Source organism: Rhineura floridana, chromosome 4 (genome assembly GCF_030035675.1).
Source record: "Rhineura floridana isolate rRhiFlo1 chromosome 4, rRhiFlo1.hap2, whole genome shotgun sequence".
NCBI classification, from domain to species: Eukaryota; Metazoa; Chordata; class Lepidosauria; order Squamata; family Rhineuridae; genus Rhineura; species Rhineura floridana.
In genome coordinates this window covers 141,245,524-141,271,238 of record NC_084483.1, presented here as the reverse complement: position 1 = coordinate 141,271,238, position 25,715 = coordinate 141,245,524, and the positions used below count along the sequence as shown (strand labels likewise).

The following is a 25,715-nucleotide window of genomic DNA, read 5'->3' as shown; positions in this document are numbered from 1 at the left end:
CCCTCTTTTTTGAGAAAGTCCTCTACATATTTCTGTTTATCGTCTCCACTGACACACCATTCAGGGTACCCTGATGCCTCCTGTTTCTGATGCAGGTGCGTGTCTATATATTCTGAAAAAAACTGCGTCGATGTCCTTTCAAAATGCCACACTTCATAGATTTCTGCCACCCTGTATCCCTTCTCTATAGCAACATCCAGTTCCACTGTACACCACGTTCCTATCAGAGCCCTCTCCTCATCAGAATGGTTGCAGGATTCCATGTGTGCTTTTGCACAGAGGGGAAACATGAGTTTTCCATTCATCTTAACAGGTAGTACAGGGAAGAAAAGACCCCTGGGAGGGTACACCTTTACCTTCGCAATCCCAAAACAATTAGAGATGGGTTCAAAATTCTCATATATTACCTCTGGATGTGCTAAGGGATATTCTCTATTTTTAAGAACGAACGGATACAAGCTACAGACATCAAAATATTCTTTCTGTTCTTCAGCATTTGGTTTATAATAAAGACTGATAGCATTAGTGCGTCCACCATAGAGAGCATCTCTAGGTTCTAGAGGCTCAGGAAACCCTGCTGAAGTCAGAAAGTTTTTAAGCTCCTCATCTGATTTCAACATTTGCTTCCATTCATGCTCCCATATGCTCCTGACCTCATACCCCAACCCTCTAAGTTCAGCAGTTTTTTTCTCTGTAGAGTTGTAAAGAGACTCGTAAGATTTACCCATCAAAGGATTCCTATTTTCAGGAGGATAACATAGGACACAGCCGTGCCAAAAACACCCATTAAATTCAAAAGCCATTTTCTTATTGTCTATGACTGCATAGCCATCAAGAAAATAATCACCAGCTTTGAATTCACCACCCTTTAGGGCATGCTGAATCTGAATATTTTCTTTATGTTCAAAGTATGATAGCCATTGTACTGAAGAGGTAGAGAATCTCTTACACTGTCTGTGATAGTTGTCTGGTTGTGGTAGGTCTATGGTGTCCTCCTTCAGAAACTTAAACCGGAACATTGCTAAACTCACACTAGCCAGTGTGAGGTATTGGAATGGATCTATAGCGCGCCATTCAGTGCCAGACTTTGCTGCTTTCTGAGCCTTGGTCATTTCTATGATTTCATGTCTGTACTTGGTACAGCCTTGCACCAAAATTGCTACATCTTGCTTGCAATAAAATGCCAACTCTTTCTGCATGTCAAAAATGTTTGATTTGTTCTTCTCATACCAAATTAAAAATTTCTCCCTTTCTTCGGGCATCATCTGTTGTACACCATAGTCCTCGACTCTAGGCATCGGTCCCACATAATTCCAGTTCTCAGGAGTATTAAAATAATGGGGAAAATAACCCTTACATCCCTCAAAACCCAAAGCAGATGGAAATTTAGAGAGGGCCATGGGTAAATGACCAAGGGAATCAATGAATTTGATACCTAGCCTGTTTACTGTCACACAGAGCAGTTTCCCCCCTTGAGCAACAATATCTACATCCATTTTTTCCTTGATCAGTTGACTAATTATAAAATAACAGTCGTAGCCTTTAGAGTTGTGAGCTATAAATGTGCTGTTGCTGAACTGGCTATCCTTAGTGAAGGTGTTTATAAACTCAGCAAGGCATGACTCACCCTTAAACTCCCAAGATTTACCTGCAGGGGGCCACTCATTCTTTTTCTGGCTTGGCTTCTTCCTCTGTTTGTTCCCCCTTTTCTTTTTGCAATCCTTGCGCCTACCCTTAAAACATTCCACAGTTTCCCCTGCAAACGCTTGTGCAAAACAATAATTTGGAATGTGAACGCCTGTTGACTGATGACACTCAAAATCATAAAACACATATTTTACAGACACTTTAGGTTGCTTAATAGGGGCCATGTAACACTGATGATTCTTGTCCAATGTGATAAACCCCCAGCAAACACTACATTGTCTTCCTTTACATTTTTGGTCATCATGCCCTGGATTCTGAAGAGAGGAACACTTTACACAGTAGATTCTGTGCTCACATTTTACACTTTTCTTAGAGGCCAATTGTCTGTGCCTAAATAAGCAGGATGCAGATCTGCAAACCATCTTACAATTATTGCATCTCTGCAGTGTACCCACATTACTAACACATTCTGTACTAAGACAAAGCCTGCAACGATACATGCAATTATGCATGTGTGTGTATAACGTATTGCAATACTCACAATAGTTTTTAGATCCAAAAACAGCTTTTACATTGTGTACTCCATAATAATGTTCATCATGGAGAAGCATAGTATAGGTTTTGGGGTATTTCGGTCCCATTGTGTGATACAGATTCCAGCCCTTTTTTTTTATTGAAGTGGCCTACTTGGATGTTGACCTTTAAAATGTCTTCAAAAAAGGAAACATCATTAAGGGCAACTTTCTTTTGATCACTCCAGCCTAGTTCCTTATGCAACTCCCCTGCTGCTGTCCACAATTCGGTATCTGTAAGGGTCTTCTCAGCCATGACTGCTAAGAGCCCCCCTGCAAAACAGAGATTGTTACCCATGGAGTTTAAATCTACCAGATATTGTCTTTTTTTACTGATGATTGCACTGTTGGGTATAGAACCTATTGCCCTATGGCCTCCACCATTTGGAGGCCTCACAATTGTAACAACCAAACGCAGAGAGACATCTGCAAGTATTTGTGCATTGCTCTGCAAGAGGTTGCTCATGTGCATTAGAAAGTCCTCGGCATTCAGGGCATCCCTATTCCTTCTGACTGAAAATAGTGGATCTGATAGACCCCCACCCTCTAACATTATTTGAACAAAATCCTCAGGAGCGATTCTACTATTAATATCTTGTAGAACCATCTGGATGGCATTGTATAATTCAGATACAGCGTGGGCATATGATCTGATACGGTCTAGATTAATAAATCGGAATACCTCAGTAATACGCAATGCTTGGAAGCCTTCAAAATGTCTTTGGTATGTGGCAACCCGTTCTACATATACCAGCCCCTCATGATCATTGGGTGCACACTCACCTTCACTATCTGGGGGTGGTGTAGATGAATGCGAGACAGTCCCTATAGGCTCCACATCCTGAGCTTGTGTAGACATGTGTGAACCTGAAGACCCTGCATCCTGTGGTGTTTTGAAATGTTTTAGAACTGCTGAGCCTAGAGATGGAGTATTTTTACAGCCTTTTTTACCTGAACGCTTATGGCTTTTAGAGGCTGAGAGTGTTTTTTTAGCCATGCACAGTATTTTTTTAATCCTCCTTCTCCAGTACAGCTGGGACTGGGTTGGTTTGTTTTTCCCGAACCTTTTTTGGGGTTTACCGCCACCCCTTTGTACATGCTTAGCAATACTATTAGCACAGCAGTGATACTGTTGTTGTTTTTTAATCTCTTTAAGAAGTGTTGTCATGGCTGGTGAATCAATACAGCCCCCTCTACAAAACTGATTTGCAGATGTTTGATACTGTTTGGCATTCATCATCATCATGCTAGCTTTTTTAAACATATTCTTAGCTTTTTTAACCGTGTTCTCAATAGCTTCATATGTGTTTGATACTAGTCTATACTGCTCAACGCAATTATGTAGATCTTGCTCCTCAGGCCCTTGTGTGGGAATCCATAATTTTAGGGATCCTTGTGATGAATGTAGGGGGCTGTCACACCTTCTCTGTATAGGTTCTGGATCAGGAACAGCCTGGATCTCTATGTCTGTAACTTCTGCTGTTGGTGGCGGTTTGTTGTACACTGTGAGGAATAACAACATATTAGCTCTTTTGATGGTTTCCTTATTGACCTTAAATGACCACTACAACTTGAAATATCTTATTTACCTGTACCATCTGAGGTCTGCAGTCCTTCTATGTGGTGCGTTTTCTTTGTTTTTTTAAGGGACAGTCCTGCCACCTCAATTTCCTGAACCCTGTTACCTACAGCCAGAAAACATCCGCGTTACACGCATGAGAATTTTACTGAAATTAGAAATTGTTTCTTTTCATAATCCTTTATCATACCATTATTTGAGATCCTGGAAGGGGTGGTGCTTATCTTTCTCTTCAGTTTAGAAACATTGCGAAAGCTTGGCCCTGGAGCTTCTGAAGATAAGGAATACATGTTGAGACCTGCCCCCCTTGGAACCAGTATAGAGCATGACTAGGGTTTAGCAGCACATTCAGAAAAAAATGGAGAGCCATACATTCACCATGGTTCAATGCTCCTTAAATTTTGTTTGTGGGAGAACAGTACCTAAGATACAACAATTCAAACCGGTCCTAGTTTTTGAAAATATTGCCCGCCCAATTCAAGAGGAGATTGAAGAAAAAATAGCCCCCTTTTTGAACTCTCTTGAAATTAAATCTACAGAGGCAGCATGCAATACTTTTGGTAGAGTTGTAGAATCAGTATTTGCTGATGGAAAATCAAATTGGGGTTGTCTTGTAACAACTCTTCTGTTTGGAGGTATTATCCCTAAAAATTACAGATGTGTGGAGTTCCTCTGACACAAAGCAATGAGGATCAGCTTATACATTGCATCACAGCATACATCACAAGTACAAAATCAGAATGGATCTTGGAAAATGGAGGATGGGTGAGTATAACAAAAATATATTGTTCTTAAGTTTGAGAAATTAGCTGCCTTCAGCCATAACAATAAATACTCTCTATCTTTATTGCAGGAATACGGTTTTGTTAAGCATTTTGAGAGACCTTTCCACAATATGAAGATCAGAATCATGGACTTATTCAAGAATTACTATCCGCCGTTTTGGTTAATATTCCCTGTTTAATATATCCTGTATAATTTCTATCTGAGAAATAAATGTACAAGCCTCATAACATTCAGAAGGTCTCCTATAATTTATGCTCCAGACTTTAGACCTCATGTCTGATTTCTTTATATAAACAAACATTAATTACCTTCAAACAGATTGGATAAATTTTGCTGCATTGTCTTTGATGCTTTCCCACCCTGAAGAACAGAATCTGTGGGGAAAAAGGGGGGGAATTCTTCACGTGGGACCAGAAATAAACTATATGTTGCAAACTTGACGAGAAAAAAAAAGAGCTTACTTGCAGACATTCTCTTATGATGCTGAGGGCTTTTTCTATACTATATTTAAAAAGAAAAAGTAAATTTAAACCCTGTTATCGCAGCAGAGCGCTAACAGCCTCAAACTTATTAAATCGTGCTAGAAAAACAATAGATGTTTAAACCATGCGACACATTAATGAAATAAACAATTACCTTCTAGAAGATTAGATTGTTTATTTTAAAAAGAATTTTAAAAAGGGCTAGAAACAGCCACATGGCCTCAAACTTATTAAATCGTGCTAGAAAAACAATAGATGTTTAAACCATGCAACACATTAATGAAATAAACAATTACCTTCTAGAAGATTAGATTGTTTATTTTAAAAAGAATTTTAAAAAGTGCTAGAAACAGACACATGCCTCAAACTTATTAAATCGTGCTAGAAAAACAATAGATGTTTAAACCATGTAACACATTAATGAAATAAACAATTACCTTCTAGAAGATTAGATTGTTTATTTTAAAAAGAATTTTAAAAAGTGCTAGAAATAGCCACATGGCCTCAAACTTATTAAATCGTGCTAGAAAAACAATAGATGGTACACACGGATGCCAGGTAAAAGAAAGAAAGATCCTGAGCTGTGTAGGCCCTTTTATATCATCACACCTAATGTATGCAGACTTTGGCTTTGTGATTGGTTTACACTACGCCCTGGAGAACTGCTATTTTTTTTTACCTATAGAGAGCGTCCTGTATTGGCCGTTCCAATACCAGGTGATCTCCTCTAGAATCATATGACCATACTGTGTGGTCGCAGCCATTTTTTTTCCTCCTGGCCCATGTGGTCACTGCCATTTTTTCTGGCCCATGTGGTCACTGTATGGCTGGCTATTTTCTAGGGTGCCATGCAAAAACCATGTGTTTTACAAAAATAACCAGGGATAACTGCATCCTGAAAAAAACAGGGTATTTTTGATCTGTGATTGGTTCCACAGTATTACAGGTATGTTGCAAAGTGGCTCTTTTTTGTTGTTGTTAGGGGGTGGGGGGTGGGGGTGTTATAACTGAAGCTCTCTGGTAAGCCTGAATTTAACACAGTTCATTCAGATTATACAGTATAAAAACCCTACATCTTACAAACATGCTGCATGCAGGGGCAGCTTCTTTAGCTCACGGGTAACCCTATATTTTAGTTTTCAGAGATTTACCTAGAGGGATATAAAAAACAGATCCTGTACATTTATTCTGTTTAAACCGTAATCTCCCCAGTTTGAATTAAGACCTAGAAGAAGCTGACCATATAGGATTAAATCCTAGGAAGCTGCTCATGGTCAGCATCCATTATGTTTATTTACTTTTGGCATTAAAGCAGAAATGGTGAGGATGATTAACTCACCACCGTGAGGGCTGCCTAATTTAATCATTCATGTGTTCCACAGGAGGAGATTATTTACATCTTTATTTAAAAAAAAAGAAAGAAAAACACACTATGTTTCCAAAAGAGCGTTTTATTCAGAAGATTCATTGAGAGATGTAAGAAAAGTTTTGTAACTTCTTTCCTTAATAACATTTAAAATGTGGCTTAGATATGACTGGTCAGTGTCTCTCAGTATCTTTTCAACAACTTTGACAGACTTCTGGGAACGGCCTACTCTTGTAACAAGGGTTAATACTGCATCAACAGTTGCTTGTGTTAGAACAAGACAATTCAGACTGTATGCTGCTAAGATAACAACATGGAGCACACTTTTAAAACAGATCTTTCCACATATAATTCTCAACATTCTAGAAAGGACAGGATTTGTCCAGGTCAGACAGTCATGTCTTTTCTGAGATGGGGCCTGAATTAGGCACCCCTCACAAGAATTATACATATTTTGCATTAAACATTGCTTCAAAATGGCATACACAGTTGCTCTGACAATGCATTTCATTGCTGTCTTCCGTTTCCTTGGTAAAATATTGTCTGTTTCATGGGTTTGAATGCCAAGGATGCTTCTAAGGATGAGATGCCTGGGATGATTTCTTGGCAGATCTGCAGAGTTCTAAAAAAGAAAATAAAAAATTAGAAAAATCAAACACATACCTCTGTTTTTATAATACAAATGCATATAATCCCACTACAAACCTGCATGTGAATGTTTTCTATTGATACCGTCTTGCACAGGGGTGCTGGACATGGCAGGGAGCTAGCTTCAGCAGAGTTTTCAGTTACTGAAGATCCCTAGAAAAGTAAGGACGTTTTCACATTTTTTGCCTCTCCTATATTTTGCAGTTCTCCACGCGTGTAGTTTACACTTAAATCTTACCGACATTACAGCGTTATCTGTTGCAATGGCCTCCAACATGCTGTTCCACATTTGGCTGTTCTCTTCCTCTTTTAGCAGTTTAGTTGGTGAAAAACGTTCATCTTCATTAGAACTTGTGCTAATAAAGTGCTTTCGAGGGTTAGGCCTCTCTGCGGGTGGCGGCATAGTTTATTCCGTAGGACTCAAAGGGGTGCTGGCAGGTTCCATGTTCGATCCTCAGAGCGTGTCTGGGTATGCATAATACACCTCTGTACCAGGTCTCTCCATCCCCTCTCCTGATTGGTTGGGGATTCAAAACCTCCCCCCTTGGGTGACGTAGCTGTAGAGGGGTTACTTATCCCTATTGGGCTGCTCTGGAGAGGAGGGGGTGGAAATGGACCCCTTCGGGGTCCATTTCCGGCACCCTAATTTCACCTAGGGGTTTTAAACCTCTTCAGATTGGTCCCCAGGCATCCACGTGCTCGTAGCGGGGTCACATGCCCCTATAGGGAGCAGTCTGGAGAGGGGGTGGAAATGCACCCCTTCGGGGTGCAATTCTGGTACCCTGTTTTCACCTTTGGGGTTTTAAACCTCTTCAGATTGGTCCCCTGGAGACCACGTGCTCATAGAGGGGTCACATGCCCCTATAGGGACCAATCCGGGACCCCGTTTTGAGTAAAAATACGCCCATTGGTCCAGCGAGGACCACATGCTCCTGGGGGGTCACAGGGCTACCGTTTCCGGGGTGGGGCATGAGGGCTAGGGCTTCTGGGGGATGGGATATCTGGTGAGGTCATCAGGGGAAACGGAAATGGCGGGGTGGGCCTTCTGGGGTGGGCCTTCCGGGGGGACTTCTGCTGACGTCACCCATCAAACTCAAAAGGGGCGTGGCATAGCGGTTTGATGTGAGGTGGTCTAGTATTACTACTGTTGTAGATGATTTTTTCCTCTACATTTTAAGTGTGCCCTTCTTCCTGGGGGTGGTCATGGTACTCCGTTGTTTTCAACCTGAGGGGAGGATAGGCTGAGAGATGGTGAGTAGCATATTTAAAGTCTCTTCACCTCCCCCCCTTTTTTATTTGTATTTATTTTATATTTCTCCAATATCCTCCCCTGACTGTTTTTATGTATTTTAAATATTTTTGGATTAAATAAATAGGAAATCATAATTGTGAACCTCCCTAAAAGCAATTTACCTATCCTTATGTTTTGGCAAAGTGATGGTGTGAAGGCATGCTGGTAGAACAAGAGACCATGTCTGAGGCATGTTATAAGGTGTTTGACTTTATCACACATTACTTTTTGAGACCTGTAGATTCGTGTTGGAAAGAACACGTGCACGTATTGAATGGTGGCTTGGGTGCTGTTTTTTCAGTCTACGCTGCATGCGTAGGGAAAGCGATACATCATCTGGCAGCTAGCTTCATAATGAAAAACATTTGGATCACCATTCACTTGTTTACTTTTCTCACTATTGAGACCACTTCATATATTACTTTTTCATACACAGAAATTTAATCTTTGTATAGGAAAAAGTATTTTGTAAAATATGAAGGACAGTGGCTGCCCAGTCAGTATAACCACTGTACAAGATCTACTCAGCCACTGTAATTAAGTTTTTGTTTTGAGTGCCCTGTTGTCTGGGTCTTGGTTCAGGTGTGTATCCAACTTTGATGTGTTTATGGAAGGGGTGTGCAAGTAGTGCCCCCCCCAAGTGTGGAGGCTTGGACGAACATTGTGTCATGGAAAACCAAAGTCTGTGTGAAAGTACATATTTGGGGATGCCATCAGTGTAATCCTAAGCACACTTAATAAATAATGTCATATCAAACTTGCACTTTACAAAATATTTTACGGTCATGTCCATAAGCACCAGGAGTGTAGTCGCCCAGGAGGTCTTAGTCCCTCTGCTTTTTTGGGAGCAGGGTCCCTATGTCTTTAAACATCCTACAATCAGCATGAAAAGGGAGTGTGTTAGTCACTGAGAAGAGTCTTCTAATATGCTTCCTTGCCTTTCCTGCTGATTGGAGCCAATCAGAGTGAAAGAAGGTGAGTCAGCCACTGAGAAGACTCTTCTCAGTTGCTAACGTTCTCCACTTACATGCTGATTGGCTCCTAGAGATGTTTGTTGTTACGAGAGAATGCATTAACAAAGATCTCATTCTTAATCCAGGAGCAAAAAAGGGTGTACGTGGCTGCAACTATCATGAAGGGACTCTGCACTTCTGAATTTTCTACTAAACAACTGATAAATACCTATGTAACTTTGTGTCTGGAGACTTATTATTAAGAATCACTGTCCATAATTGTAAGGAGGTATGTCCACACGCATGCATCCCAGGCACCTAAATGAGGGGTGAGAGCAGCATAGGGACATAAGCAGATGTCTTATACCAGGGGTTCCCAAACTTTTCTTCTACATAGACCACTTGAAAATTGCTGAGGGTCTGAAAGTATCTGAAAATTTACTATGGGCATATGCAAGATAATTAACTCCCATTAGTGATAAGAGCAAGAATTTATAATTATTATTTTAATTAAAACAAGAGGCTTATCAGTACTTTGAAGAGGTTGTTGTTGTTATGTGCCTTCAAGTCGACTATGACTTATGGCGACCCTATGAATCAGTGACCTCCAAGAGCATCTGTCATGTACCACCCTGTTCAGATCTTGTAAGTTCAGGTCTGTGGCTTCCTTTATGGAATCAATCCATCTCTTGTTTGGTCTTCCTCTTTTTCTACTCCCTTCTGTTTTTCCCAGCATTATTGTCTTTTCTAGTGAATCGTGTCTTCTCATGATGTGTCCAAAGTATGATAACCTCAGTTTCATCATTTTAGCTTCTAGTGATAGTTCTGGTTTAATTTGTTCTAACACCCAATTGTTGGTCTTTTTCGCAGTCCATGGTATGCGCAAAGCTCTCCTCCAACACCACATTTCAAATGAGTGGTTTTTTCTCTTATCCACTTTTTTCACTGTCCAACTTTCACATCCAGGACTGGCTCTTTCATGATGCCCGGTGGGGGGGGGGAGCAGGAGAGTAGTCGATAAGACAGTCATCCTGGCATTGGTAATCTAATTAGCAAGGTATGTGTGGGGTTGTTGCACACTTCCAAGCCCAGTTTCATTTTGAGTAGGGAGCTGGAACCTGTGTAGATGTGGTTGATGAGAGGAAAAGAAATTTTGAGTTAAGCAAAGCCCAATTCAAGGTGTTGGTTTTCACCTTTAAATCCCTATACAGTTTCGGCCCAGTCTATCTAAAGGAGCGCTGCCAGCATCATCAGCTATGCTGCCCAACAAGATCAGCCTCAAAAGACCTTCTCTCCATCCCATCAGTCAAAACAGCCAAACTGGTGAGGACTAGAGAGAGGGCTTTTTCAGTTGTGGCCCCCACCCTGTGGAACTCCCTCCAAAATGATCTCCTCCACGCCCCTTCCATGATGAGTTTCCGCCGGGCCTTGAAGACCCGGCTCTTCAGGCAGGCTTTTGGGGTTGGCTAGATTTTATCTTCATTGTTTTTAGTTTTTTAATGTCTAGGTTTTGTATGCCTATTTTGTACGTCACCCAGAGTGGCTGGACAGCCAGCCAGATGGGCGACTAATAAATTCAATAAATAAAATTCAATAAATAAATAAATAAAACTTAAGAAACATACAGATACTTTGAATGTCTGAGTGTCTGCACCAGTGGAATACTGGAGGAACCTGTAAAACTTGCTGCTACAATATTTAGAACTGAGCATGTGGTGTGGAAGATTCATTTTTCCAACGTTTTGGCTTCTTGTTTTTCTCCACCCACCACATCTCTGAAATATATTGTATATGTAATGGTTAACTGGACTGGTGCCCTGACTTACTTTATATTTGTTGCTATTTTGTGTTTTTATTGCGTTTTTATATTGATTGTGTATTTTTATTGTTTTTATTATATTTGTAAGCTGGCCTGAGCTCTGTTTTTAACAGCAGAAGAGCAGGATATAAATCCTGTGAATCAATCAATAAATATTCCATAGTGTTGGAAACTAGAGTCTAGGCATTTAAGGCTGAAAATGTAAATTTTTTTAAAAAAGATTTCTCACATCTTTCCCCAGTTTTTGGTGGTAATTCCTAGGCACAAAAACAAAACAACTGGACAATCCAAATATTAATATGCAAATATTTGCATAATATGCAAATATGCAAATTAGGCTGCCCGGATTTGTGGAACTGGAATATGGCAACCCTAAATACAACCCTTAGGGGGTGTGCTTGAACTGGCAAGCTACTTTTTACCACCAGTTGAATAAAGAATGCCTATTACATATATAATTAGAGACAAGAAAAATGTGTTGATTTTTACATTTATTAATATATTTGGATTTCAATGGCTACTTCCAGATTTTGCAGCTTTCATGTAACATGTAACACATGAGGATACATTGCTTGTGATCTTTTATTATCTCTTGTCTTAGAGTGGGGGAGGGGGGGGAAATGGAATACTAATGTTTAATAACACAGATGGGAGAAAAAGTACAGTAGGGCCCCGCTCTCCGGCGTTCCGCTTTCCGGCGTTCCGCTGATGTGGTGGCTTTCAATCGGGAAATTCCCCGTTTTAAAGCCGATTTTGCCGTTTTGCGGCATTTTGTGGCATTTTCGCTCAATGCAACCCATTAAAGTCAAAGGGTTCCACTTTAGGGTAATTTCTGCTTTACGGCAGGGGCCTGGTCCCTAACCCGCCGTATAAGCGGGGCCCTACTGTAATCATAAATGTTAAAGAGGTATTTGAACCACAAATTTAATCAAATTCAGTGTTTTCGCAGGCATAAGCCTGCCTTGAGGATTAAAACTGCTGTTGCATTAAATTTAATGTCCTTTGTGACTCATGCAGGTTGATCAAATTGACTGTTTTAGAATATTCAAACTGGTTTCAATTATGAATACCTCAGCTGATCATTTTAAATTTTAGTATTTTTACAGAATCAGATTAGTTTCTACCTATAGGATTATTTTTATTTTCTACATTCTCCTCTTAAGATTTGATTTTGGTATATGTGTTCTGTATACAAGAGGATAAATGTGCTTATACTTATTAAACAATAACATTGAAGGTATGAATTTCCATAATAATTCCTCTTCAGGAAATTCTATATGAATGATTTTTGTTGTATTCCCTGATTTCATAAGTCTATCTACTTGCTTCTAGAGTGATTCACACTTTATTGATCTTTACATCCAACTCTTCTAGCAGTTGAAAAATGATTAGGAAATAAATCTAAATTATAATCTAGCCATTCTGATTTAACTTGCTTTCATTGTGTAGCATGCATGTAGTAAAAATGGGATACATGTTGTCTATTGAAACAAATGATTAAAGACTGTTTCAGTTGATGTGTTGTGACAGCCCAAAGCATTTTCTGCCTGAGAACAAGAGCAAGATGCTACTGCTCCCTCATTCTACATACAGAAGCTGACTAGATTGAGGTGCCATCTGCACTGTACATTGAAAGCAGTATTATACCACTTTAAACTGTCATGGCTTCCCCCAAAGAATCCTGGGAACTGTAATTTGTTAAGAGTGTTGAGAGTTGTTAGGAGACCTCACAGAGCTACAATTTCCAGTTTCCTGAGAAGAGGGATTGATTGTTAAACTACTTATTTCAACATTTGTTCTGAACTAAGGGCAGCAGACTAGCTTAGAGGGTGCAGGAAAGGGTGCTTGGCCTACACATCTCTGTCAATCCTGCTCCTCACTTCCCAGCTTCTGCCACATGAGCCACTTGCATAATGAGAGGGGTAGATTTGGTGCCTGGCTTGTGAGAAGAGTAGGGTTGCCAGGTGTCCAGTTTTTGCCCGGAGACTCTGGATTTTTGGAATCCTCTCCAGATGAGTCAGCTTAATTTCCGGACTCTTAGTTTTCATTTTTTTAAAAAAATCTTTCTAGGTAGTCTGCTTCATGAGATATACACCAAAATATCAGCCACCTCCCTGCAACTTCTGTGAAATGGTCTCATAGCTGGCTGCTCTAACCCCTTCCTTTCAGGTTTGTAGCCAATAAGTAAAGTCAAAGTTGTGATTGATAAGGGATTTCTGGGCCTCCAGGAAGTACCTAAACTCCATTGCAAAGGTAGAATTCTTTTTTCCTGTTTAACTGAAAATCTCATAAATTGTGTAAGTATATACCTTTCAGCAGTACCAAAAGCCTTTTTTTCCCTCTTGTGTGTAGGAGTTTAAATTTTCCTGGTCTGTTGATGATGGCAGTTTGAAAATGTTCCCAATATGAAGCTGTAATCTTACTTTTCTGGGAGTAAAGCTGCAATGCTAATCCTACAAACCTGGAGTAAACCCCACTGAATTCAATAGGATTTACTTTTGAGTAGACATGGTTAGGATTATGCTGTAAATTAATGGGACTTTTGAGTAATCATAGCAAAGAATTGTGCTTGTGTTGTAAATCTTTCTCTCCCTCTCCAATCCTATTTTTAAAGCAATTAGGCAATGCTTACATAGATATCATTGCTTTTATTATGTAGGAAACTAATACTGGTTTTTTTTAAAAAGTTCCCATTTTGACAATAAACTGTTATATGGGGTGTATGTATTTTTACATCTCCAGTGTGTGTGTGTATGAAGTCTTCCCAACAACCGTGTGAGGTAGGATTGTCAATTGGAAACCAAGCAGCTCACATCAAGAAATAAATCCCTTTAAAATCCAATAACCATAAAACAAGTATAATACAGTTGCAAAACAGCTTAAAGTAACATGATTTTGAATTTTGGGTTGGGTGAGTGTTCCTTATTGCATGAGGCTGTAGTTTGGTGCACGCTTCCCTGTTAGAGTAAGCCCCATTGAATACATTGGGACTTGCTTCTGAGTAAATAATCATAGGATTGAACTACAAATATCTTTACAGGTTGCATAAATAAAAAACATCTTTGACTGCCATGCTTATATAAATATTTCTTCATACCAGGTCCCGATAAGTATTTGATTTCACACTATGGTTGTACATTTTAAGTGTGCCCTTCTTACTTGGGGTGGTCATGGTTCCCCTCTGTTATTTTCATCCTGAGGGGCAAATTAGGCTGAGAGATGGTGAGTAGCCCATGGTCACCCAGTAAATTTTATAGCTCATTTCCATTTTTAAAAAATCATTAAAATGATTTACATGCAGGCAAAGATTTTTAAGTAGATCCACATCCAACTCACATTTGAAGCACATTACTTCCCTGAAGAATCCTGAGAAATGTAGTTTCCCCCTCACAGTTATTGTTCCCAACACCCTTAACAAATTACAGTTCCTATGATTCTGTGGTGGGATTCATGTTCTTCAAATGTGTGTTTAATGTGCTTTAAATGAATGGTGTGGATCTGCCCTAGGGTGTGCTGTGCATTAATTAGTGAATTGAAAAGAATAATTTTTAAAAATCCTTTTTTAAACAGGGGAAGGGCTGTAGCTCAGTGGCAGGGCATATGCTTTGCATGCAAAGGTCCAAAATTCAATTTCTGGAAAAGACTATTAGCTGGAATGCTGGAGAGCCAATGCTAGTCCATGTCATCAGTACTGAGCTAGATGGTATCAAATGGCCTGAGTCGGTATAAGGTAAATTCCTTTGTTCCTAAAAGTGGAAAGAGACCCAAGGGCCACAGTAACTCCAAAATTTATTTATGAATTTTATTTACAACATTTATGTACAGCTTTATTGTAAAAAATCTCAAAGTGGTTTAAAGAAAGAATTAAAACAATAAAATTATTGACAAAAGCAGTTAAATACAGGTATTTAAAAACATTCAAAATAATAAAACCAACAATGAGTTAAAAACAGATACAGTAGGGCCCTGCTTTTTGGTGTGCCGTTTCTCGGCGTTCTACTAATATGGCGGTTTTCCCCAGGTAACATGTGTGTATGTGAGAGAGAGTGTATTGGGACTGCGGCTGTCGCTGTTCTTCCTTTGTACCCAGCTTCTTTGTCTTCCCCTCCCTCCTCTATCACCTTTAGTGTTTTCTGTTTTTTGGTTGGGTTGTTTTGGGGGTGGTTCTTTTCAGTCGGTATTTCCCCCCTTTTTCCTTCTACCCAGCTGTTTCCCTGACTGTCCTCGTTTTGGGGGACAGCAGAGGCTGCTACTGCCGCCTTTGCTTTAGCGGCAGCGACCCCCGTCCTTAGCTGGTTGAAGCGGCGAGTCAGAAGCTCGCAGCAGCGACTCCGTCTCGCACCCACTTTACGCAGCACCACTTCTGATCTTCCCCCGCTGGGTGCTCGGAAGAGGGTCTCTTCTTTCTCGGCAGCTGCTCCTTTCTCCGCAGCTCGCTACTATAGCCGTTGGGAGCTCGCGGGCTACTGAGGCAGAGCTCGCAGAGGCGGCTCTCTTTCTGGAGCTTGCAGCAGCGGCTCTCTCTCTGGAACTCACGGCAGCAGCTCCCTTTCTATCACTCCTTGTGGCACTGACTGTGGGGGTGGTTGTCTGTTTCTGCTCCCCCCCTCAACTGAGTCTGAGAAGGGCGTCAGGCACCATTTTATGCTATGTTCCACTTTTCTGTGATTTTTGCTTTTCGGCAGGGGTCTGGAACCTAACCTGCCGTATGAGTGGGGCCCTACTGTAAACACAATAGCCTGAGTAGGCTTGCCTAAACAAAAATGTTTTTAGCAGGTGCTGAAAAGAGTACAATAAATATGTCTGTCTCATGTCAATAGGCAGAGAGTTCAAAGCGTAGGTGTTGCCACACTAAAGGACTGATTTCTTAAGAGAGCAGAACAAGTACTATGTGGCACCCGTAACATGGAAAGCACACCCTGAGCTTGGCCTGGTAGCAAATTGGCAACCAGTGCAGATTTCAGAGCAGAGGTATTATGTTGTGATAGGGTCTCACTCTTGTCAACAATTGTGCCACAGCATTCTGCAGTAACTGCAGCCCCTGGGTCAGGTTGTGCTACATGGGGATTTCTGTGACCTTGGCTGACTGGCTCCCAGCAGTTTTTTAGTTTTGGTTTTTGGTTATGAATCCTGACTGGTTGTGGGATGCAGAGATTGTCTGCCTTACAGGAATCTTGTTGTGGGTGGTATGGTATTGCGTTTAGGAAATCATCATTGTCTTTTGTTTTTGTTTTTCTATTTGCATTTCATTTACCTTTAACCTCATTTCCTTACATCCATAGAAGCAACAACAGTGGTTCCATGCGTTCCGCTCAACTCCCTTAAACCCACTGATGATGCACCTTGTTGGTTGCATGACAGTTTGTTTCTTGCCCAATAGTGATAAAAGAGAATTCACATACTGGGAAGTGTGGCTGCAATTGTTGTTCCCAAGCTGCTGTCTATGAAGGTAGATCAAACCATGTGTGTTTTCTCTCTGTCAATTATTACTCACTGGAATTGGTGTGGCTGTCAAAGTGAATTTATAGCAGCCCTCAAGGAAGACAGAAAAGGGTAGAGAATCTTCTTACACTTATTCATTTCTCAGGCCTCTTTTGGAAGTGAAGGGACAAATCTGTAAAGAAGCCATCTTAAAAGGTAGGGACAGGGCATTCCAGGCAGGGGGTTGCCAACTCTGCTTGGATGCATATATCTCTGCAGAGGATCCCTATTCAAGCTTTACCAACAGCACAATCCAAACCATATCTACTCAGAAGTAAGTCCTGTTGAGTTCTATGGGGCTTAGTCCCTTAGTAAGTGTGTCTGAGACCCAGTGTGGTGTAGTGGTTAAGGTGTTGGACTAGGACCTGGGAGACCAGGGTTCAAATCCCCACACAGCCATGAAGCTCACTGGGTGACCTTGGGTCAGTCACTGCCTCTCAGTCTCAGAGGAAGGCAATGGTAAACCCCCTCTGAATACCGCTTACCATGAAAACCCTATTCGTAGGGTCGCCATAAGTTGGAATCGACTTGAAGGCAGTCCATCATCATCATCAAGTGTGTTTAGATTTGCAGCCTTCTGGGGCATCCATCTTTACTTCTGAGTGTTCCTATCTAACATCCCCACAACACTAGACTCCTTTCTTCCTACAATGGTCTTCTGGGGACTGTGTTGGCCTGAGGACACTTAAATCCTTCTTGCCAGTATCAAGTAGGCTAGATTAAATGTTCCCTACCCAGGCTCTATCTTTTAGGTAAGATTTCTATCTTAATTTCCTATCAGAGAAATGTTTTTGTTTGAATTGTATACTCCAAGCAACTGTGGTTGATAATTAATGTATCATGCTTAATGACATCATTAGGGCCCGCCCCTGTGACATCACTAAGGTCCATCCCTGTGACATCAATAAGGCCTGCCCCTGTGACATCACTATGGCCTATTCCCATGACATCACTATGACCTCCCCCGTGACATCACTAGGGCTTGCCCCTAGAATCTCAGGCTTTGGGATGCTTCTGACCTGGCAACCCTAGATGAGCACTGAAAATCTTGAAACAAAGTCCCTCATGAGTTACTAGAAAGTGCATTGCTTGTCTGTAAAATGTCAGATGATTTCTTTAATGTGTTTTATTTAAAGAGGGGCAATCATTTGTTTTCTAGAAAGCTATTATAATTACATGATCGCTGGTGAATATGGATTTTGTGAAATTATTCCTAGAGCCAAATTGTTTGTCTTCGTTTTCCCACATTTATTGCACTTTACAGTACAATATATACGTACATTAACCTGTATAGTTTAAAGTTGACTTAATACAGATTTGTGTGTAGCACTATAATGTATAAATATTAATTATCAGTACTGCACACTTCAAACTTCTTTAAGTTAACTGTCATTTATTGTATGTTGTTATTATAATTGCTTTTATATGTATTGATGACTGTCCAGTATTTTACCTATTGTTATTAATGTGATTACATCTGTTATTGTATTTTATCTCTTTTAATGTACGTCGCCTAGAGTGGCTAATTGCCAGATAGGCGACAAACAAATTAAATATTATTATTATTATTATTATATCTTAGGATCTAAGCCAAAGTCAAATGTGTGTGAGCCATATGGAGATAAGTTGACATTTTTAGTTGGCTTGTAATTGGCAGTTAAGAATTTTTGTTGTTGTTATATGCCTTCACGTTGATTACGACTTATGGCGACCCTATTAATCAGCAACCTCCAGTAGCATCTATTATAAACCACCATGTTCAGATCTTGTAAGTTCAGGTCTGTGGCTTCCTTTATGGAATCAATCCATATAATATATGTGCAAAGTTCTGCATAATATAAATATTTGATGGTTGGTGGAAATTCATCAGTTATCATATGGTTAGAATGCATGGTTGTATTTTTAATAGCCTTTTTTGCTTTTGTATTTGGGTAACAGTTGGGCTTCATGTTTTTAGAAATGGGTATGAGTCATTGCTTCTTCATCCCAGAATCCTAGGTGTAACCTGATACCTGCAAACACCTAACAGAGACTAATTCAGCTTGCAATCTCCATTTACAGACTGTCTAATTACAAAGCTCAAGTTTTCAACATCCAGCCTGTCTTTTGTACTCCCCCCCCCTCATTCCCTTAACCTCTGATTTCCGTTATCATCTAGCCTAACGAAGAGTTCTGGAGAACACATTTTTTGCAACATGTTGGTTTGTCCTAATAAAGGTATTGCCCAACTATGGATTTTGGAGTACTTCTCTTCATGTATCTCATTATTATTATGTTGAATTTTGCATATATTAAAAGGGTAGTGACATGTAGTGATTTTGCATGCTGTGCAATATGTGTTCAGCTCAGCAAGCCTTTTAAACCATTACACTGTCAACATTCAATATGTGAAATGCTCTATGGGAATGTAAGTTTATTCTTGCCAAAGTCCCACAGATAGCCAAATGTTAGAAAGAGGTATACCCAGTTTCACTGCTTTTACCCTATAAATTATTCTGAAGTCCAGGGTTAGGTGCATTGGGTCTATTTGGGAGCTGGGAGGTGAAATGTAATGAAAACTCCCACCATAAGATTTATTTTATTTTATTTTGTAATTTATCAGCAGCATCAAAACCGGGCTCATTTTCTCATTCACTTTACAGGAAAATGTGAAACCCAGATCCTGTGCTGAGATGGTCAACAGAATGAGGGTAAGTCACCCTGAATGAGAAAATAATGTGCAAAGTTAGAAAAAGATAAAATAAATGATTTTTTTAAGAGACAAAGAAAAACAAATTTGGAAAAATGACAAAAAATCAAATCATCCTTACGTTCCCATGGAGCTTCCATATGTGAATGTTGACACTTTTGAATTCACTATGATCCAGTGGATCGCATTTGAACTTCAGTGTGGTGGACTTTGGCTTTAGTCCCTGCTCTCCCATATACTTGTAGGGTGGAGCCCATTTCTGATTAACAGCCTCAGTTAATAAAGGGCAACATTAAGCCCCATTCAAATGCTCAACAAGCAGCACTGAGACAACCTGTAAGTGAATTAGCATGGTAACTTTCCAACAAAGCAGAACATTTGTGTGCAATAGCTTACGGCATATATCGGACACCACTTTAATAGTTGCCACAAACTGCAAGAGGAAGAGTTCTGAATAGTGGAACCACATGGCAAATCACTGTATACAAAGGGTGAGCCATATTTATTCATCTGTTTTCTAAACCATTACATCAGTAATCCCAGGGCAGTTTCCAGCATATTAAAAATACATTTAAATAAAACAACTAATAGGAATCAAAACTGCAGCAGTCCGGAGACCAGTAACATGGTATGGAGATAAGCATACTTGATGGTGGAAACCCCACAAGGTCTCTGCTGTGTGTGCCTCTAGGGAAGTGAATTCCAAAGCTGGGGAGTCACAGCAGAGAAGGAACTATCCTATGTTGCCACTCAGCAAGCTAAATCCACTGGGGGGGGCAATGAGAAGAGCCCCATTGCCCACTGATTGCAGGGCTCAGAAGAGATTGCTATGTGAGAAGCAATGGAGGCTAGTGGCTCTGATGTCAGTGGGAAGTGAATCTGCTCTGAATTTTAGTCTAAAATTTCAAGAAGCTGTCCAAGAGCACCTTGGACAGCTCTTTGAAAGTTTGGACTAAAACCAGCAGATTCACTGCCCCACTGACATCAGACCACCAGCCTGGGAGAAGGCCCCTTGAGTCCTAAGGTATGTAAGGATTTAAAAGTCAGTACTTTTAAATTGGGCCTTTATATTGTATATAGCTTGTCCACCTTGTCCTCCACCATACTCCTTGATAGTATGAAGAGATCCCCAACTACTTAAAAGAGTATTGTAACAGCCAATACAATATTAAGTATATGAATGCTACATGAGGAAGGGAGGGAAAGAAATTCCAAATCATAAAACACTTGGAAATGACAAGTTCAGTCAAATACCAGGACATGCTGACTCCGCCATGGATTTGGGGACTCCTCTATAACCCCCAGCTCTAGCATTGCAAACAATTATTCCACCAACTGGTTCTGCTGCATAGCCATCTGCTGCAGTAATCTTTGCTGCTCCTGTGCCTGTATGTACTGATGCTCTGACAACCAGGCCCAAGGTCTTCCTGGGTAGAGGTTGATGCTCCCTGGGTTGCGTTGCTTGCATTCTCCACCACTTCTTAGGCATCCATGGATAGGGGAAAATCAAAAGGCCCAGTTTTCATGGTCTGAGTCTCCCTCTTGCCATGACAAAAAAAATCACAACCCCCAGGACAGCTTGGTTTCTTATACTTTATTGGGGACAGGCAGTTACATCACTCCACACTTCCCTAGTGAGGGTCATTTCCCGGTCCCTGGAGGGGTCTAGGCTGAGGACATACCCCTCATCCTATAGCCTTCCAGCCCCCCAAGGTCTCTGGCAGTCCCTTCTCTCTCTCAGGTTGAAGACCTTCCCTAGCTTCATTCAGGTTTTCTCTTATATGGGCTTCTGCAGGCTCCCTACCCACAGCTGAGTTTCTCCCTAGCTGTTTCTCATTTGGAATGTCTCCCAGCCCTTCTTCCTCAGCCAGTTCAGTTGACCGGGGACCTGATTCTGCACAGGACCAAAGCCAAGGAGGCAGTGGGGCAGTCGCTGGTGGTCTTTCACAGATAATCTATTTGTATCAAAAGTTAGAATCTAGCATTCTCTTTTAGTAGCTCAATTTGTTGTTAATCTTCTGGGATTAGAGCTGTCTCTTAGTTCTGCTGATAATATGCTTCAACACAGTGGCTGTGTGTGTGTGTTTGCTTCAATCTTGTGTTCACCTAGTGAGAAAATATGCAAAACACTTTACAAAAATAAAATTAGAGTCTCAAATATGGTAGGTTTATAGTGTAAATAGCCAACATCAATATCAAAGATGAAGATTGCCATCCTGTACACACTTACTTGGGTGTAAGTCCCATTGAACTCAGGCTTACTTCTGAGTAAATGTATAGGATTGCATTGTAAAAATCCTATACAATATAGGATTGCATTGTAAAAATGGGAAATAAACACTATTACATTGATAGTTCATATTTATTTATTATTTTTATTTATTAATTTCACTTACATCCTGTCTCCCCTCCAAGGAGCTCAAAGAAGCAGACATGGTTCACCTTCCTCTCCCATTTTATTTTGCCCTGTGTCATAGGTAAGGCTGAGAGAAAGTGACTGCCACAAGATCAGTCAGTGAGTTTCATGACTGGAGTGGGGATTTGAATCTGTATGTCCCAGGTTCAAGACTGACATCCTCACTATTACACCACACTGGCTGGCTGTATTTATCTGTGTTTCCAGCAAACTGTTTGACTAAATGTGGGCTGCAATCTGACATTCAGCGTCATCCTACTAAATAGCTCAGCACATGCAAATTGAATGTAAAACTCTTTTGTAAACTCTAGTTGTCCCAGGGTTAAATCCCAAATTTGCTTGTTTTCTCTTCAGTTCTCTGAAATTAATGGAAACCCTGGTATCATTTCTCAAATTTCACAGCACTGTGCCTGTAACTGAAGGGGGGGGCTCATGTTGCAAGTGTGGGGTCTAAGGTTGCATCCCTATCTTCACTTAAGAGTTTTCAAGTAACAGAGGTGAGATGGACCCTTCCTGTTCCCTATTAGGAATCCCATAGTCTTGCCTATTTAAATTTATAGGCAAAATTTATTTATTTTTATGTTTTTAATTTCTTACAAAAAAAGTGAGGTTGAAACCCATCCCGGATGTATTTTTCATTGCAGAATTTACATAGAGATAAACCTACAATGTAGTCCTCCTGGGATATTGTCACCTACTTAGTAGTAAACAATCTCCCCAAATTTGAGCCCCTTACCATTTACATTTTTCTTTCTGTACACAAAAATTTCTGGGGCAAACATCCCACGAAATGTATTGATTTGGGCTATTGGGGTGCTTTTTTTGTCCCAGGCAGTGTTAACATATTGGGATAAAGAATGTCTCACATGGTTTTTCAAGCAAAAACCAACCCAAAGAAGCAGATAAGTGCTCTTCTTCTATGACAACACACATGGCTTTATTTTGAGACATTTTACTACCCTGAGACACATTTTAATTCAGCTTAGGGTGGAAAAATACCCCTAAAACTTCCAAGTCACTTTCTTCATTTCTTTTTAATAATTAATGTATTGGACACAAAAAGTACCATGTGGTTTTTCAAGCAAAAACTGATCCAAGGAAGCAGGTTAAAGTGCTCTTCTGACACAATACACATGACTTTGGTTGGTCATTCTGCTGCAGCCCACCCCGCAGTGCCCTGAAACTCTGAGCGGATGAGGCACGTTGCCCTCAAAGGCAGCCTGTATTGTGCCCCCAGGCCGTATAGCCCTGACCTGCGGGCCTCCAGACGGCAAGAAGCAGGCGGTGCAGGTTTAAATCCTTTTGGCCACCCCACCCTCCTCCATGGTGTGCCACATCAGTGTGTCTGTGCTGTGTGCGCACGCCAACACCAAGATGACGGCTCAGAGTTCAGCCACAGCCACAAAGACCACCCCATGACCTGGTAAGTCCCGGGGTGCGGAGCAGGGATGGAAGGCAGGTTCAAACATTCAGGAACACCCAATGTTCTATCGGTTAGCATATTTGTACTCTTTCTTCTGCTTTGACACCTGGAACGTTAGCGTTGACTTCACCAAAGTGGCACTACATCTTGCTTTCATGTAAAAAGATTGCAGCCTTAATTATAATGTAAAATGCTATCTTGTGGGTGATAAGGATGAGAATCCCTATTGAACTATACCGTGTTATTTGCTGTTGTATCAATATGCTTTTGAACTTCGTTGTTTCATAGGTTCATAATTCTCAGGTGGCAAGGAGTGTGTTTTTAATCCACACAGTGTGTGCATATGTGTATGTGTAGTTGCATAGGTTTCAATCTTACAACACTTGAAATAGTTTATTCGGCTTCGTTGCACCTTTATTTTAGGGGGCACAGTAGCTAATAAAGTACAGTGATCCACTTTCTGAACTGGAGATACATTTAAACACTTGTCTATTTTATTATTTTACCAAAGAAGTCACTTTATTTTCCCTTGGGGAGTTATATTTATAAGCTGAGAAAACTTGTTCCAATACTATGAAGGTTGAAAGCATAAAGCAAGATTTTCTGGTACCAAATTAAGAAATGGGACAGTTGTACGTTTGGGTGCCAAGTTTTGGGTGTATTTTGCAAAGGTTTTATTTTGTTTTCTGTAAATAATATACAATAAAATGTGGACAAATTTTCATAGATATTTAAGATTTTGATTGACAGCTTTGCTCTGAAATATACGCACAAGAAATATAGTCAGTTATTTGGAGCATAATTTTCTGTTAAACACAGTTGACAGAATCCACCAAGAGCATCCTTGTTATAACTGTAATTGTTTCAGTGGCATTCCAGCAAAAGACAAAATAAATTGATGATTCAGTATGCTGCTGGAATCTGAGACTTGGAAAAGCAGTATTTTACATTATCACATTTTTAGTGCAAATCTGCATGTATAACTTGCATATATTTTTAATTATTGTGAATTAACACATTGTTTCCCCCTCTGTTTTGTAATTTGCCCTGGGACCTTTTGGTGAAGGGTGGTGATAAATATATTTAATAGATAAATAAATAATATGCAACTCAAATATTGTTAGTACAAGATCTTCCTAGGATTTGAAGTATTGTATTCCTGAAAAACACATATATCAGTTTAGATGTGCAATAAGATAGCCTTATATTGTTGACTTGTGCATTCTGCCACTTTACACTTAATCTCATTTGAACACAGAGGGTTTGCACTAATGGGACTTCTGGAACACCTCCAGACATTTTGCACAGAGCTAAGAAGAAAGGCCGGAGATGAGATTCTTTACCTGTGTGCTACTGGAATATATCCAATATGAAATGGCTCCAGTCCTCTGTCACTAATTAAATCAGATTTGTTGGATTCTCTGTTTCTCCCAAACACATTTTTTAAATAAAACAACAATGCTGCACTTTTCTAAGAATTGCCACCTCTAATTAGACCCAACTATGCTAAGTTCACTTACTTTAAACTAAGTTCCATGAAATCAGAAATGCATGACTCCAAGTAAACATTTTGGGATCGCCTAGTATAAAATACATGCAGTTAATCCTACTGAATTCTCTTCATTTGCACTGACAAGAATATTTTTCTAGCAGTAGTACTAAAAGCAAGGCAAGAATAACGGTATGTCTCACAAAAAAATCATTCTGATTTTATTCACAAATATTCCTAGGAATAGAAAACTAAAAGGGGAAGTCTTTGTGTATATATGTAGAAATTCTTCTTACAATATGGAGAAAGGCCAGATGTGAACATGGCTGGGATGGTTTGCCAAGTTAACTACTCTCCTAAGTGGAAGAGCAAAACAATCAACCAGATTTCTGAATAAGAATTCAGAGTTCTGAATAAGAATTGTTCTTTATAGACATGTACCATCCAGGACAGTAATCAGCTAGAACTTTGTGATACCTGTCAAGAAGAGGAAGGACCTCCCCTTCCCAGATCTTGTAAGAAAATGGATTTTGAGAGATCAGAAATGTATTTCCTGAGTGGACATGGACAGGGCTGGTGCCAGGCATGACTGTGCCCTTGGGCACCAGCTTGCCCCAAGTGTGTGGCTCCTGCCTGTTCCACCTACCTCTCTCCTGTGTTCTGCTGCTGTGTGCGCTATGCACGCAGGGCTGCCATCAACCCAGATGGCGACAGAAGCTTCACTAAGGGGCTGATACCCCCGCCACCATCTTGGTTGATGGCACGCATGCATGATATACTACGTGCACTCACATGCCTGCCATCAACCAAGATGGTGGTAGGGGCATTAGCCCCTTAAAGAAGCCTCTGCTGCCATCTTGGTTGATGGCAGCTCTGCACGCCTAGCAGAATACAGGAGAGAGGTAGGTGGAGTGAGTGAACATGCAGGTGCCTGGAAGCTCTGTCCCTGTGATCTGAGGCAGGGTTCTTGCCACGGATTGTGGAAGGGGAGTGCTACTCTCCCACCCTAGTGAGGGGCCCTTGGCCAGGGCCTGACCTGGCCACCGTTTGACGCTGGCCCTCGACATGGACCAT

General features: G+C 40.5%; 1 protein-coding gene across 1 annotated transcript in view; it reads left to right on the top strand.

The window, feature by feature from the left end:
* Positions 1 to 25,715, top strand: part of PLD5 (phospholipase D family member 5) — a 182,077-nt gene that overhangs the window by 131,855 nt on the left and 24,507 nt on the right. The gene's annotated exons all lie outside the window — the stretch shown is intronic.